Source organism: Dermochelys coriacea, chromosome 3 (assembly GCF_009764565.3).
Source record: "Dermochelys coriacea isolate rDerCor1 chromosome 3, rDerCor1.pri.v4, whole genome shotgun sequence".
Lineage (NCBI taxonomy): Eukaryota > Metazoa > Chordata > Testudines > Dermochelyidae > Dermochelys > Dermochelys coriacea.
The window spans coordinates 73,950,556-73,966,208 of NC_050070.1; the positions used below are offsets into that span (position 1 = coordinate 73,950,556).

Sequence of the window (15,653 nt, forward strand, 5' to 3'; positions counted from 1 at the left end):
GAAAAGTTATTTACTTGTTCCCATAATATAAGAACTAGAGGCCACCAAATGAAATTAATGGGTAGCAGGTTTAAAACAAATAAAAGGAAGTTCTTCTTCACTCAGCGCACAGTCAACCTGTGGAACTCCTTGCCTGAGGAGGTTGTGAAGGCTAGGACTATTACAGGGTTTAAAACAGAACTAGATAAATTCATGGAGGTTAAGTCCATTAATGGCTATTAGCCAGGATGGGCAAGGAATGGTGTCCCTAGCCTCTGTTTGTCAAAGGGTGGAGATGGATGGCAGGCGAGAGATCACTAGATCATTACCTGTTAGGTTCACACCCTCTGGGGCACCTGGCATTGGCCACTGTCGGTAGACAGGATACTGGACTGGATGGTCTTTTGGTCTGACCCAGTATGACCATTCTTATGTTCTACTAGACAACTTTCATAGTACCTGCCAGTGAGAGCAAGCACTCAAATGTACGTTTATGATGCGGTAAATCACTTTTAGACCCAAAGTTACTTTCATCGCATACAGTGGAATGTTCTTGTTGTATATTTAATGTAAAATTAACTTTGAAAATTTAGACAAAGTTTAGACGTGATACAAATCTACATCAAACATTATTTTATCCTTTTTCCTCCACTATTATATTATGTCTGAGTCTCAGCTTTTTAAAGTTCTCTGCCATAGATTTGGGACTTGAAGTGTTAAGAACTATATTGAAAGGACGTGCCAGTGATTAGTAAAAAATGTTCTGTAAATGTCTGTTCACACTGTCACATTAAAAAGCTTCATGAATAATGAGATTGAAATTTTCCGTAATTTAAGGTCAACAATTTATATTAATTGCTGTACTATCTGATTTTATGTATGTAGTACATTCAGTCAATTTTTCTTTTACTAATGAGCCCCAAAATCATACTTTGATAAAATTGTCAAACACAATTTAGATTGTAATCAAATGACTTTTCTAAAATAAGCTATTTTTGTAGCTTTCCTTATTTTCAGCAGATTTGTTACATGTCTAAAGCTTAACACAGAACCTCTTGTATTAAGAAAACTTTGTGCTGTCTGTTTTGTTCACATCTAATATTCATTCCCCCATTTGTCTTCAGTATGTATGATTACTTGACATTTCTTGAAGTATTTTAACAGAACAGGCTGGAAGAGATTTATATATTAACATTATCACATTGCTGACAGTCTTGCCATATAATTTTATTGCACTGTCACAAAAGTCACTTTGATTTAAGATTGCATAATTTGTAGAAATTTAAGATGGCATGTGAACCTTCTTGAAAGAGTAAAGAGAAATTAAATAATATGCTGTTTGAAAGAGAATCTGACCAGTTTTGACCCATGGTGTCTCAACGTTATTTGCAGGCAGACAAGTTTAAAGACTTTGATTGATTGGTGGACATTGTAAGGTTCAGAGTCAGTTGTCCTTTTGGCCACAGTTTTCCTTTTGCTGATAAATCCAGTTTTCTTTTCAATTTCTTGGCTTTTACTTTTATGGTTGAATTTTACTTCTCATAAAATTTGAAGTCTAACAGCATTGGCTAACTGTGGATAAAAAAAGGGGAAAAATGCAAACTCTCCAGAAGAGTTCTTCCAATAATGTAAAGTTTTAAGTCAAGGGCTGAAATCCTAGCCCCATTCAAATCAATACAAAACTCCCATTGACTTCAATAGGGCCAAGATTTCATCGGAGGGTTGGGGCCAAGAGCCTTAGGAATGGGATCATCCTTAATTCTTGTAGACATTTCCCTGCTGGTTGGCTGAGAGATGAGATTGTGTAGAGCTCCCATTGAATCAATTCCCTTCCAGTCTAGCTATCCTATGGAGCCCCAAACACTGAGTTTGCAGAGTGGAATGATGCATTGTATCTTAAGTTCTACTTGTCTCTCTCTGGTGGGGGGGGGGGAGGAAGGGGGAACTGGGCATCCAAAAATATTTAGGTGGCTTTTGAAAATCTCAGCCCATATATTTAAACTTTACCTTCTTGAAAAATCCTATAGAATTGAAGAGGGGTAAAATTATTAAGGTTTCACAGAAATGTAATAGGGCAGCATAGAAGTTACTCCACAAATAGAGGGAATTTAATGGAGAATTATATAAACTATCCCCTAGAATTCTATAGCAGGAATATAGTCTTCTATGAAATTGTACAGTGTGGTCCAAAAAAGTAGTGGCTCAATCTCCTCATTGTTTCCTGTTTCCTTTTTACAGAGCTAAAGCTTTTATTTGACTCTAGTTAATATGACTTCTTCAAAACTTTCCTTCTATTTGCATCTTGCTTTGTCCCACCTTTCGCAGGCCTCTGCCCTTTAGTTGTGGTGTTTTTTAATTTTCCCCCATCAGGTTCTTCATCACTTCAGTGTTCCTTCCTACTCCTCACGCTAGCTAAAATTCTAGACTTTGTCATTTCAGTAGGTTTCCTGAAATACAGCAGTGTTGTCCAGTGATTTATAACTCTTTAAGCAACTTAATAGTTACCACCAAAATGGTGCTTGTAACTCTCCATTTACTCTCGCAGTGCAAGGGTACTTCTCTCTCCACTACCTGTGGAGTGCATTTTTACTTTTGTGTTTTAATTTGTTCTAGGTCCATCTGAATTTGTTTTACATCCATCTAAGTATGAGTAAGTTCTCCTGGTTCCATTAGGTATGGGACTCTGGTTCTCCTGTCTCATTTGATCTCTTAGTTGAGACATTGTGTGTTTAATTGTCTATGTTCTGATTAAATTTGCTGAATTAAGATCAAATGCTGAATTGGGTACCCTGCCATAATTAAATTTCTGTACCTGAATTCTGTACCTTTCTCCCCAAGTGCAACTAGCACCACCCCACAGTTGCTGTGCACATGGGGCTATGGTATGTATCCTGTTATGCAGCTCCAGTGTAGCAATATTCTTAAAATAAATATGGGGTCAAGAGCAAAATTACACCCTGCTGTAAGCCCACATATTTAGTTAAATTTATCCAAGGGCCAAACTTCACTATTTGCTTTGTGAAAAGCTGGTGGAAACGATGTTTCACCATTGAATAAAATCAGGAATATCAATGTTTTGCATATGATACACATACTCTTAAAGTAGCAAATGCTGATGTGCGCAATTCTATTCTCATGTCCACTTAGGATTACTATTAAGAGGCAACAGGATGAGTAGGATTTCCAGCACCTCCGCAGGACAGGAAGCTCAGTTGACGGAGTTTCTTACACTATTTTCTGTGGTAACGAGGTTAGGTCATGTAGTACAGGAAAGAAACATATTTTGAACTTTAGGTTCTCAAAGGTAAGTCCTTTCGAGGCAGTTTATTCAATGTACCAGAGTGGAATGCAAAGTATTATATTCCTATTTGGGAAAAAATATTTCTTTTGATCTACGTTTCGAAAAGACTCTGGGAATGGGTGCCTCATTAAGAAGCAGAAAAATAGTGCTTTAGGCCCCCTTCTACACTGGTGGTGTTTTTAAATCTCCCATCATTACTTTAGCTCTGGGTGATCCTTCTATTTCTACCAGCCTGTCTGTCTGGGCTGATACCAAAAAAAAAATAAAAAGCATCTTCTCTTCTTCTTCGAGTGATTGCTCATGTATATTCCACAATAGATGTGCATGCTCGCCACGTGCACCAGTGCAGGAAGCTTTTCCCCTAGCAGTACCTCCAGGGGGGAGCACCCCTGGTGGCTTCTGGAGTGGCGCCTGCCTGGCGCAGTATAAGGGGAGCTGCGTGCTCCCCCCCACCATCAGTTCCTTCTTGCTGCCAGTGAAGGTGCGTTGGAACTACTCTGCTCCAGACCAAAAGAGAAAGGGACATTAGGCTCCAGCCCATCCTGATGGAGTCAGTGCTGACCCCAACCCCGGCACACCACTCCGAACCGGCACCAGGGCGTCAGTATGTGGCGACCCTCCGGTGCCATCGACCAGTCAGCATCGCTCCCCATCCACAGGGCATGCCAAGAGGGCCAGGAAGACTCCTGCTTCGCAGCAGCACCAATGGAAGTCTGGGACAGAGGCTAGGCCCATGTCGGGCAATCCTCGATCCCCACCAGGCCCCAGGCCTCCAACTCACATTGGGAACAGGCCTCTCTGGATGCCATCCACACCTGAAGCCCTCCAGGCAGCCCGGGACGTTATGTCCATGCTGATGCCTGGAGCGCCGTCGATGTCAGCTCCGTGCTCCAGAGGCAAGCCGCCACTGGGAACTCCGCAGTCGCCTCCAGCCTGGTACCAGTCTCCGTCGAGGGAACATTCTGATCACCACCCAGCGATCACTCGATGGTACGGGACCCTCACGGGCCTGGCGGTAGCTCCATGGTTGCCACTCCACCCGAACCTGCTCTCTCAGGACCAGGGCCGCCTCCTCCACCCCAACCTGGTGGCTCTTCACCTCACAGCATGGCTGCTCAGTGGTTCGGTGGAGAGGAAAGAACGTACTCAGAGCAGGTTCAGTGCATCCTCCTCGAAAGTAGACAGCCCTCCACTCGCCGCACTTATTTGGTGAAGTGGTCCCAGTTTTCCCTGGTGACCGCCCCCCAATCCAGCTTATCCTTGATTATCTTCTCCACCTGAGGGCCCAGGGCCTGGCATCCTCATCAGTCAAGGTGCACCTGGCAGCCATATCGGCCTTCCATCTGCCAGTGCAAGGGCACACGATATTTTCCCATGCTATGACTGGCTGGTTCCTTAAGAGTTTGGACTATCTTTTTCCATATTCTAGACCCCCAGTCCTGCAGTGGGACCTAAACCTGGTGTTGGCTCGTCTCACGGGGCCCCCGTTTGAACCACTGGCCACGTGCTCCTGGTCTCACCTCTCATGGAAGGTGGGCTTCTTGGTTGCAATCATGTCGGCCAGGTGAGTCTTGGAGCTCAAGGCCCTGACCTCTGAGCCGCCGTACACAGTCTTTCATAAAGACAAGGTCCAGCTCCGCCCACACCCCGCGTTCCTCCCGAAGGTGGTCTCCGCCTACCACATGGGTCAGGACGTTTTTCTACTGTTCCACTGCCCCAAACCTCACGTGTCCAGTGAGGAGTGCCGTCTCCACGTGCTTGATGTGCGGCAGGCTCTGGCTTTCTATCTCAAGCAGACCAGGCCTTTCAGAAAGTCCTCGCAACTGTTCGTCGCGAAGCTGAATCCGCAAGGGGCCAGCCCATTTCCACTCAGCGGCTTTCCAATCGGATCACGTCGTGCATCCGTTCCTATTATGAGTTGGCGGGTGTCCCCCCTGCTACCCATTGTGAGGGCACATTCGACTCGGGTGCAGGCCTCGTCGGCTGCCTTTGTGGCCTACGTCCCCATCCAGGACATTTGTACAGCTGCCATGTGGTCTTTGGTTCACACATTCACCTCACGCTATGCAATCGTTCCCAAAACCAGGGATGAAGCCGGGTTTGGCAGGGCTGTCCTCCATCCTGGGAAATTGTGAACTCCTACCAACCTCCAACAGATAGCTTGGAATCACCTATTGTGAAATACACATGAGCAATGACTCAAAGAAGAAAAGACAGTTACCTTTTCCCTAACTGGTGTTCTTTGAGATGTGTTGCTCATATCTATTCCACATCCCACCCTCCTTCCCTTCTGTCGGAGTTGTCTGGTAAGTAGGAACTGAGGGTGGGGGGAGCACGCAGCTCCCCTTGTACCGTGGCAGGCAGGCGCCACTCCAAGGGTTGTGGGGAGCGCTCCCCCCTACGGGTACTGCTAGGGGAAAACTTCCACCACCAGTGCATGTGGCAAGCATGCACACCTATTGTGGAATAGACATGAGCAACACATCTTGAAGCACACCAGTTATGGAAAAGGTAACTGTCTTTTTTTCTCATTGGAGCGATGCAGCTCAGTCTTTGCTTTGTCCCTGTATAGTCACATGCCAAAAACAAATTATTAATTCTGTAATCATTAGAGAGGGAGGGATTAGTAATTACTGCAGTGTTAGTTGTGTTGTGATAGGATGCAGGGTCCCAGTTGGGATTGAGACCCCATTGTGCTTGATGCTATACTGAAACGTAGGAAAACATGGTCCTTAATATGAAGAGTTTACAAAATAAGGCCAAATTCAGCAAATGCTCACATACATCATTTGACTCCTATAAAGTCAATGGGATTACTCACATCAGTAAAGTTACATGTGCATAAGGGTTTCCAGGATCAGGCCCTAATTTTCCACAAGGCACATCAAGTGAGTGTAACGTTCTTAGTGTGGAGTCCCATAACCAGTCCCATAACCAGTCAATTCAATAATGGGAGAGTGGAACAGAGAGAGCCTCTCCAAAGCACTCCCCATGCAGAACAGACCTGCCATGGCCCACTTAGCAATCTGTTTATAAACTGTGTGAAATATATATATGGGCTGTCGATTAATCACAATTAACTCATGTGATTAACTCAAAAAAAGAATTGCGTTTAAAAAAATTAATTTCGATTAATCCGTTTTAATCGCACTGTTAAACAATAGAATACCAATTGAAATTTATTAAATATTTTGGGTGTTTTTCTACATTTTCATATATATTGTATTCTGTGTTGTAATTGAAATCAGTGTATATTATTTTTGATTACCATTTTTACAGTTCAAATATTTATAAAGTATTTTTCAATTCACCTCATACAAGTACTATAGTGCAATCTTTATTGTGAAAGTGCAACTTACAAATGTAGATTTTTTTTTTGTTACATAACTGCACTCAAAAACAAAACCGTGTAAAACTTCAGAGCCTACAAGTCCACTCAGTCCTAATTCTTGTCCAGCCAATTGCTAAGACAAATCTTGCAATGCCAGCTACAACAATGCCATGAGAACACCTGTTCTCACTTTAAGGTGACATTGTGAACAAGAAGCGGGTAGCATTATCCCTGCAAATGTAAACAAACTTGTTTGTCTGAATGATTGGCTGAACAAGAAGTAGGACTGAGTGGACTTGTAGGCTCTACAATTTTACATTGTTTTATTTTTGAATGCAGGTTTTTTTGTACATAATTCTACATTTGTAAGTTCAGCTTTCATGATAGAGATTGTACTACAGTACCTGTATTAGGTGAATTGAAAAATATTATTTCTTTTGTTTTTTTACAATGCAAATACTTGTAATCAAATAAACATAAAGTGAGCACTGTACACTTTGTATTCTGTTCTGTAATTGAAATCAATATATTTTAAAATGTAGAAAACATCAAAAATATTTAAATGGTATTTTATTATTGCTTAACGGTGCGATTAATCGTGATTACATTTTTTAATCACTTGATAGCCCTAATATATATTGTTTGTTCATGTGTCCCACACACAGCTTTTCTGGCCCATTTAATTCTCCTCTCCACCACATACAGGACAGGATCCTATGACCCACTATTCTTATAATCACCTATATAAGCCAGTCTTTGTCATTGTTTATTTCCTGAGATGTCACCTCACTGGTTGCAACCATCTAACTGGGGCTGACATCAGAAAGCTTTGTATCTGGTTCATTTTTATTTGCAAAATATCTTTTTTTTTTTTTTTTTTAAGCTAACCGTTTCTTTTTTTCTTAGAAAAGTAGGTCAAGCCATCATAATGCAGCAGGGAGGGGGAAAATGAGTAAAAAGACCAGACCACTCCAGTACACTAGGTTCTTTAGCTTGTTCTTTAGCTTTGTTTTTGTACAGAATTACTTCCTATTTTTTGTACTTCATGGTGATTGTTTTTTTTCTATGGGGTAACCAAAGTGACTTTCAGTTATGACTTGCTTTAAGATATGCATGATGTTTCTTATCTTTTTTTCTTACTGCCTTTTTCAAAGCTTCTTTGCGGTGTGGCATTGGTTTTTAGAGAACCACCTAGGAAAAAAGTGAATCTTAGAGTCACTTGCTTACTTTTTAAAAAGGAGTTAACTAGCTTGCACTCTCTGTTTTGAGGAGATAGGGTACTTTTCATCTTCCTTTTTATCCCTGAACTAAAATGAAGATTTTTGTCTCTGTAGCAGACGTTGCTGCACAGTGAAAGACGCGGCTTATTTGGGGGTAAGGTTTTAAAGGTTGTATTCCGCTTCAGTGCCATCTACTGAGGTTCTGTTGCTTCTCATCAGTGGCAAAGTCTGTTTCACTTCATTGCCTGTAAACTTGTTGCTCCTCTCTGTATCTGAGGCATCGTTTTCTATTTTCTCCCCAAGAAGGCTTCTAATCTTGAAGGCAAGGCTGATTTTTATTTTGGCAGATGTGTTCCTGCCAAGTAGCATTAGGACCTTGTTAACAAGCTGCCATTTCCTCAGTGGGGTTTCCCTGGTTTGTGCTGGCATTTTTTACCTTTCTTTATACCATTCTCACAACGGACTGTACAATGGATATTGCTTATACTTTTTTAGAAGTGGGACTTCTTTGGGTGAAGGGGTTGTTCCTACAAAGATCTCTGGATATTTCTCTGGTTTATGTACTATGGGTGAAATTCTGGCCCTACTGAGATCAATGGCAAAACTCTCAGGTCAGGATTTCACCCAATAAGTCTTCATGTGCAACTTTAGGCTTGGTTTGATCTCTTGTTGAATGCTTTTGCTTCAGTAATTCCTAAATTTTGTGGGAGCTTTTCTTCAATTTGTCTCAAAAGGATTGGTCTGACGATTCCAATGGACTATTGATAAAGGATTACTTGTGTAAAACTTTCAATTGGGCCCAAAATTGGTTACCTTTCCACTCCCTCTTCTTTATATCCTGGAGTTCAATTTGATAAGACATAAAAGTTGCATTGTTTTCTCCAAATCAATATGATGCATCAATTTTTTTATTCTTTTTAGCCATCTGTGATCCAAATAAACATCCATTTGCTGCTGGGTACTCATCTCAAAATATCAGTTGCCTTATCTGATATCTTCGGGTATGTCTACACAGCAAAGAAAAACCTGCAGCTGGCCCGTGTCAGCCATGGTTTTTCTTTGCTGTGTAGACATACCCATAGACTGCAAAGTAAAGCTTGCCAGAAAATGTTTTTTTTACGTAGGAATTTTTCACTTTTCATTAAACAAAAAAACCTGAAAACCAAAAATGTTCTGGTTTTGGCAATGAAAAATAAAAAATTTCAGCTGAAAGATAAGATATTTTTGCCCAAAAAGTTTTCATTATTGAATTTTTCATTTTCTAGTGAAGAGAGGAAAGAAGACACTTTCCATTAAGATTTTTGTTTAGTCAAAAAAACAAATTTCCAAAGGAAAAAAATGACAGAAAAATTTCAACGGCCCTACTACAAAAGGTCATCTTTCTTCCAAGAATATCGAAAGCATGATTTTTTATCTAAAAGTATTTAAATTTCAGAAGAGGAATTCTGGAGAAATTTCCCCCATGGGCAGGTTATTGCAGAGCAGGTTACTGCCAGATAGTTTCTTGCATTTGGGGGGGGAATAGTTTTAGCCATTGTTGAAGACCAAATACTGGACCTGATGGATGTTATGGCAATTCCTACTTTCTTCTTGCAGATTTTGAGCCAGTGTTGCCTAAGTGTTACATCTGTTGCCCTACTGGATACTTTGGTATCTAACATGAGCGAGTTTAGCGCAGACTGACTTTTTTCCATCATTGCTCATGAAAACATCTTTATTGCTCAGTGTTCCTTCTTTGGAAAAGTTGAGAGCTGAAGCAGAGCTCTTAATAGATTGCCTCTTGCTGGAGCAAAGTCACTGAAATAATGCTGGAGTGAACTAAATTTGTTTAGAATTTGAGAGTAGCAAATGGGGGGAGGGCTTCAAAACTTTTTCAAACTATATCAATTTTAAAAAACCTTCTTTGTCCTGATAAAATAGCCAACCAGCCAGAAATTCTTCTTCCAGCAACGAGGCCTAAACCCTTAGTCTAAGGCCATATTTAGTGTACAACTGGCTAAAGACATAGCTGTGGATGATATTCCACCTGAAGTAACAAAGCAGAATGTAGTGAAACTAGAGTTCTCTCAATTTCTCAGATGATTAGGACTACAGCTGGTTGAAAAATGGGGGAATTCTGCATGAAAAATTTTTACTGTGTCCAAAACCCAACCAGCCAAAACCAAAAAAAATTTCAGTTTGAGGGATTTTTTTTTTTGATGAAAAATTGCACATTTTCAAGGAAAGCAAGTGGACACTTTCCACTAAATTTTCACTGAATCGAAAACCCAATTCTCCATTGAAGGAAAAAGTTTTGAGGAATGTTTTCACCTCACCCTACTTACACCTCCTTATTCATTTCAAATAAAAGAGATTTTCAGACTTTTAGATTCTTGAAAAATTGTCAGTGTATGCAAACATCCATTCTAGTTAAAAATTGAGAATGAAAAAGTAGTCTGAATGCCTCTGGGTTATATAATTAGGTATTGACATTCAAATGGAATGTAACTGAGTTTTTAAAAAACAGATTTTCTTTGTGAATGATCAGTGCCATAACCTTCCATGTTTCAGTAAACTACCACACAACCTGCTTCTTTAACAACAGGATACTATGGGGATTGCCTTTCCTTCTAAAAGAACCTAGTCCATACTATGGACTAAAGGCCAGGTTTTCAAAGGTATTTAGGTGCCTAAAGATCCAGATAGGTGCCCAGTAGGATTTTCAGAAGTGCCTAAGCAGGTTAGATGCCTGCTGAAAATGTGACCTTAAGACCCTGGTCCTGTAGCGCACTTAAGCAAGTGCTTAACTTTAAGTCAGTGAGCAGTCCTATTGAAATCAATAGGACTACTTACATCTATAAAGTTGAGTATATACTTAAGCACTTAGCTGCATCAGGGCCAAAGTTGGTTGCACAAGTCCTATTTTTGTTATAGGAATAGCACACTTACGCGCGCGCGCGTGTGCGCGCGCACACACACACGCCTCCCCAAACGAAAGAAATAGTTGTGTTTTGTACAAGTGATTTTTTAATATTTCACTTACCAGCTTCATGTCAGATTTTATCCTGGAACAATGTTTTATGATTTTCAAAACACAATACGGACCCTTATCTACAGAGATACAATAATACATGACTGAAGCACTTTTATTGTTTCATTAACCTGTCGATGGTCATAAATGTGCTATATAATGAATGCCCATGTTAGAAAATGTGACCTATACATAAAGTAGGCAAGACAAGCTATAGATAAATGAAAGCAATGAAATAAGATTGAACATTAAATTATGCAAGTCTTTCCTTGTTTTATTGCTGCTGTTTAAGATATTGGGAGTACAATTGAGTGAAAATTTTGTAGATGAAGTTTATTCGTTGAAAAATGCAGTTTTGGTCATTCTGAAACTATTTGCGAATTTGAAACAAATTTACCAAATAGATGTGATAACTATGTCAACAACAACAACAAATGTAAGCTTGAGTTACAAAGCAAGTTAGGCGGAGGGGATGTGCCACCACCCCAAGTCCCCTTATAACCTTTAGCCCAGTAATTAGTGTACTCACCTGGGATGCAAGAGATCCAAGTTTGAACCTAGATAGAACAGTTTGAACAGGAGAGATTGAGAGAGACCAGCCCAGAATAGGCAGATGGTTAAGGCCCTCACCTGTGAAGGAGGAGACCTGGGATTAAATGGGGATCTCCCACATCCCAAGTGAGTGCCCTAACCACTGAGATAAAGGCTATTATGGAGGCTTCTTCATTGTTCCTCCTCTCCCACCCCCTGTGTTATGAATCTAGCCCTTTAAAAATGCCCAGGAACTAAATGTTTTGTCCAACCTGAAACAGACTTTTTGGTGACTTTCAATTCACCAAAAACTGTATGCACGCTCCTAAAAATAGAGATCGCTTATTTAATATCAATTGAAATCCTCCGTATTATTTGCACAGCAGGTAAAATTCATATTGGATAGGCTGGTGAAATCTCTAAAGGAAGTATTAAGGGAACAATAGCTTGCTGCACAGGCAATGGGAGGCAGGCTACTCCATCCTGCCTTCTCACTAGTAGGGAGAACGGTTGTAGATACATTGGCCACCCATACCTTGTCTCTGCTGTGGTTTCTGTGTAGCTCCATTCATGAAAACTTTTAACATCGCCATGTTTACACTAGTCCCACTTGTTCTAGCTGGAAACTGGGATAAACAATACCTGTGCAAATTTCACTGAATTGGTGTAAACACTAGGGGTTGTCTGGTTCAGCCACCCAGGGGCTGAGATCACGTGTACAGACAAGGCCTAAAGAAATGCAAATTAAGAAGAAAGTAATGGAGCTAATGATATGTTAAATCCTCCTTTTAGACCAAGAGTTCTTTCCTTTTCCGCTTACACTCAGCCTGAAATATGTGCTGCTTCTAGTTTTCATTTCTTCTCGTGCTACATTTGGAAAAGCATGGACCTAGAATCCATGCACGGAGCATAACTCAGTACTACAGCTGCTTGACATGTCCAGGTTTTGAGTTTTAAACAAGTTTCTTTTTCCAAACACTTGGTTTTCAATTTTAAAAAATTAATTGAAATGGTGGAGGGTTTTTTTGGGAGGGATGCTTTTGGTTTTGGTTTGTCAATATATTGATATTTTTCTGTTTTGAAAAAACAGTAAACGTTTTCAAAATTCCCTTCCATTTCTTTTAACGCTTTTTATTTTATTTTTTTTTGAGCAGCTCTGCTGAAGAGGAAATAACTCCTTTCTAGACAGACAATAAGCCTACAAAGAAAGGGAGAGGTTCAAGTTAACCTCTGAAATTAGAAAAGGACAAGCAAAGTCCTTTGCTAGCTCCTTGCAGTAGATTTTTAGAAACCTTAACTTCAAGAGGATGAAGCTTGCTTCAAGGTGGGGTATCCCTCAACACCCCAAATTTGCTGATGACTTTTGCAAGAATTCTTTGAGCTGGTGAAATGCTCAGAGACCTTCATCTAGAGAAGAAGGAAAATAAACTCAGGATGAATATGCAAAAGAGAAAAATTTTTTCAAGGAAGTATGCAAGAAAACACACAATCCACTGGAAATGATGTAGATAAATTTTGTTGTCAGGGTTGTCTCACACACGTCCAGACATGGCACTTGGAAGAGGTTTTTTCCCCTCTCAAGAGTGTTGTTATGATGATTAATGCCACTATTACTTTTTTGTTTGTTCCTGTTCAGAGCTGAATAGAGAACCCTGCTTCATGCATTGTATTTTTTTTTTAAGATGTAATTCAAGGGCAACCTGATGAAGGCAGATTAGAAAATAATCCCCTAGGGGAGCATAAAACAAATTAAAATATCATCATGTATGTACATTAATTTCTATATAATTACAAATAAGGTACAAAACCCAAAAACATCATGTACTCTAAACAGGAACAATATATTTACAGTAAACGTCAAAGTAACATTAGACATTAAAATGGTAACTTGTCCCTGCACTACTTACACAATGACAGAAGAGAATAAGATCCCTTTATAGTTGATTCTACGCTGACCAGATTTGTGTAGGCCTCAAAAAACTTCCCGTTAGTGAATGTCACTTCTCTGTAACTTTATACGTTTTTTGGACTTTAAGTCTGCACCCTTTACATAGAACATTTCCACTATGCAGAAATTCCCAGGCACATTTGTATGAGTGGTGGTCCACCTTCTGGTGAAACTGCTGGCAGAACAGCCTGCCCACGTTTTGTCCTGCTTTCATCTGCTTTATAATTTGTACTCCGACTACATTCTCAACTCTAACCCCAAAGACACCAATGCTGCATCCTTGTGAGTTACCATGGTAACTCCTCTGATTCCTCATTTAGCGTATACTAGAGCTACTGTTCTTATTATTGTCACTTATATGTGCCTATTGTATAGATTAAAAAGAACTGCATTTTACCTTTGTCCCCATAATAGCTAGAAAACAAAATATTTTTTCCCAAGAAATACATAAAACTCAACTTTTTACTGTGTCAAGGAAACAAGTAACCAGAGGATGGAACGCTGGAGTCAGCGTTTCATTCCATGAGAGTGCAAAACATCAGGTCTCCAGAGAATTCCGATCTGACCTCCCAAAACACACAGCCTAGCTTCCAACTAACTTCAAGTAAACATATTTCTGTCGAGATTAAGATCAAAGCACCAGAAAAATATTCCATTTCAACTACATGATGCTCATAACATTATTTATTTATTGGGCTGAGGCAAGTGATGGTTCAGGGAGACAGGATTTAGTTATTTTTTTTTATGTTGTCTTATGGTAAAAGTACTTCACAAAGATCATCCACATCTTTGTCATGAGATCTGAAAAGTCTGTCATTCTTTGTCATACCATTCCTGCTTCATATCCAAACATGGTATCAGTTTATCACGGGCCATATCCTGAAGTCCTTACACAGGCAAACTCGTAGTGACATCAATGAGAGTTTTGTTTGAGGAACAGCTGTAAGATGTGGCCCCTGCTGCTTAATTATTGGTGTGTGTGTGTGTGTGTGTGTGTGTGTGTGTGTGTGGAATATGTTGTTGCCTTCAGCATTTTCCCAAGCAGATATGGGTTCACCCATAAAGTCTCTCTATTGCTTATGGAGGAAGGATGGTCCAGTGGTTAGGGCACTGGCATCAGACTTAGAGATTTGGGTTCAAGTGCCTCCTTGTCCATGGCCTTTGTGTGTGATCAGAAGCAGATTTCAGCCTCTCTGTGCCTCAGTTTCCCATCTGTAAAATAGGGATAAGAGTAATTGACTACCAGATAGGCATAATGTGATAAATATGTTAAAATACTATGGTGATGGGTGCATATAAGTATCTTAGAGAGAGAAATTTACAGCACAGATTAACCCTAAAATTTTAGTGAACTGCTCCTTGAAGAAAACTAAAGCGGGGCGGGGGAGCGGGATTTTACTTTTTACAGTAATGTAATAGCTGAATGCATTTATTTAAACAGATGTGCATTGATATCATTTTGTGCATGACTGAAATTATTTGTCTGTGCACACTGTGCTTCACAGAGCACTGAAAGTGTGCATTAATAGCTTATCAGTGCATGCCCTGTTGTTTCTTTGTTAGCTGATGGACTGACTTAGTGGAAACAAATCAGAAATATAGTCAAGTAAGGGTATACTTCAAAGGATGTGACTCAAACAAAAACAAGTAACAAACTACCCCTTTGACTGAGGTTCAAACCAATCCCATGTCCTTGGGAGTAGAGTCCTGCCATTCCACAGGCATGTCTCCTCCCAAGTAAGTGTGCAAGAAGTCAGGGAAGATCACCTGAATTTAACCTTTGCCTTAATGAGGACTCTATAGTGTCCCTGCACCCAGTTACCATGGTGTGCATGTTTCTGTGTGTCAGTCTCTAGTGGTATGAGTACATAAGATGATTGATTTTATATACTCCTGTACTTATGTTAATTTCATGCATCCGAATGCATCCGATGAAGTGAGCTGTAGCTCACGAAAGCTTATGCTCAAATAAATTTTAGTCTCTAACGTGCCACAAGTACTCCTTTTCTTCTTTCCACTGATATGAGTTATAGATGATTTGACTTTTTTATTGCACACTGTCCTGGCTAATGCAATGATTTAATGGTGTTAGAAAAATAGTAAATCAATTCAGCTAAAAATGTTTTCAGTTCTCAGGAACAACAAGTTTTCCACCACTTGTGCCAAATGAACAAGCCATTATTTTTGGTCTAAGATAAGCATTCCATCTTCTTCCCCTGCCCCTTCTTCACAATCATGACACAACCCTTGGGGAACAGAATAAAAACAGAGTCCTTGACTTTGAGTTTACTAGTGGGGATAGACAGTAGTTTAGTTTAAAATATTCTTTTGCA

At 40.1% G+C, this 15,653-nt stretch overlaps 1 protein-coding gene across 1 annotated transcript in view; it reads left to right on the plus strand.

The window, feature by feature from the left end:
* The window catches only part of FHL5 (four and a half LIM domains 5), a 37,704-nt gene that overhangs the window by 3,448 nt on the left and 18,603 nt on the right, over positions 1–15,653 (plus strand). The window lies entirely within an intron of this gene.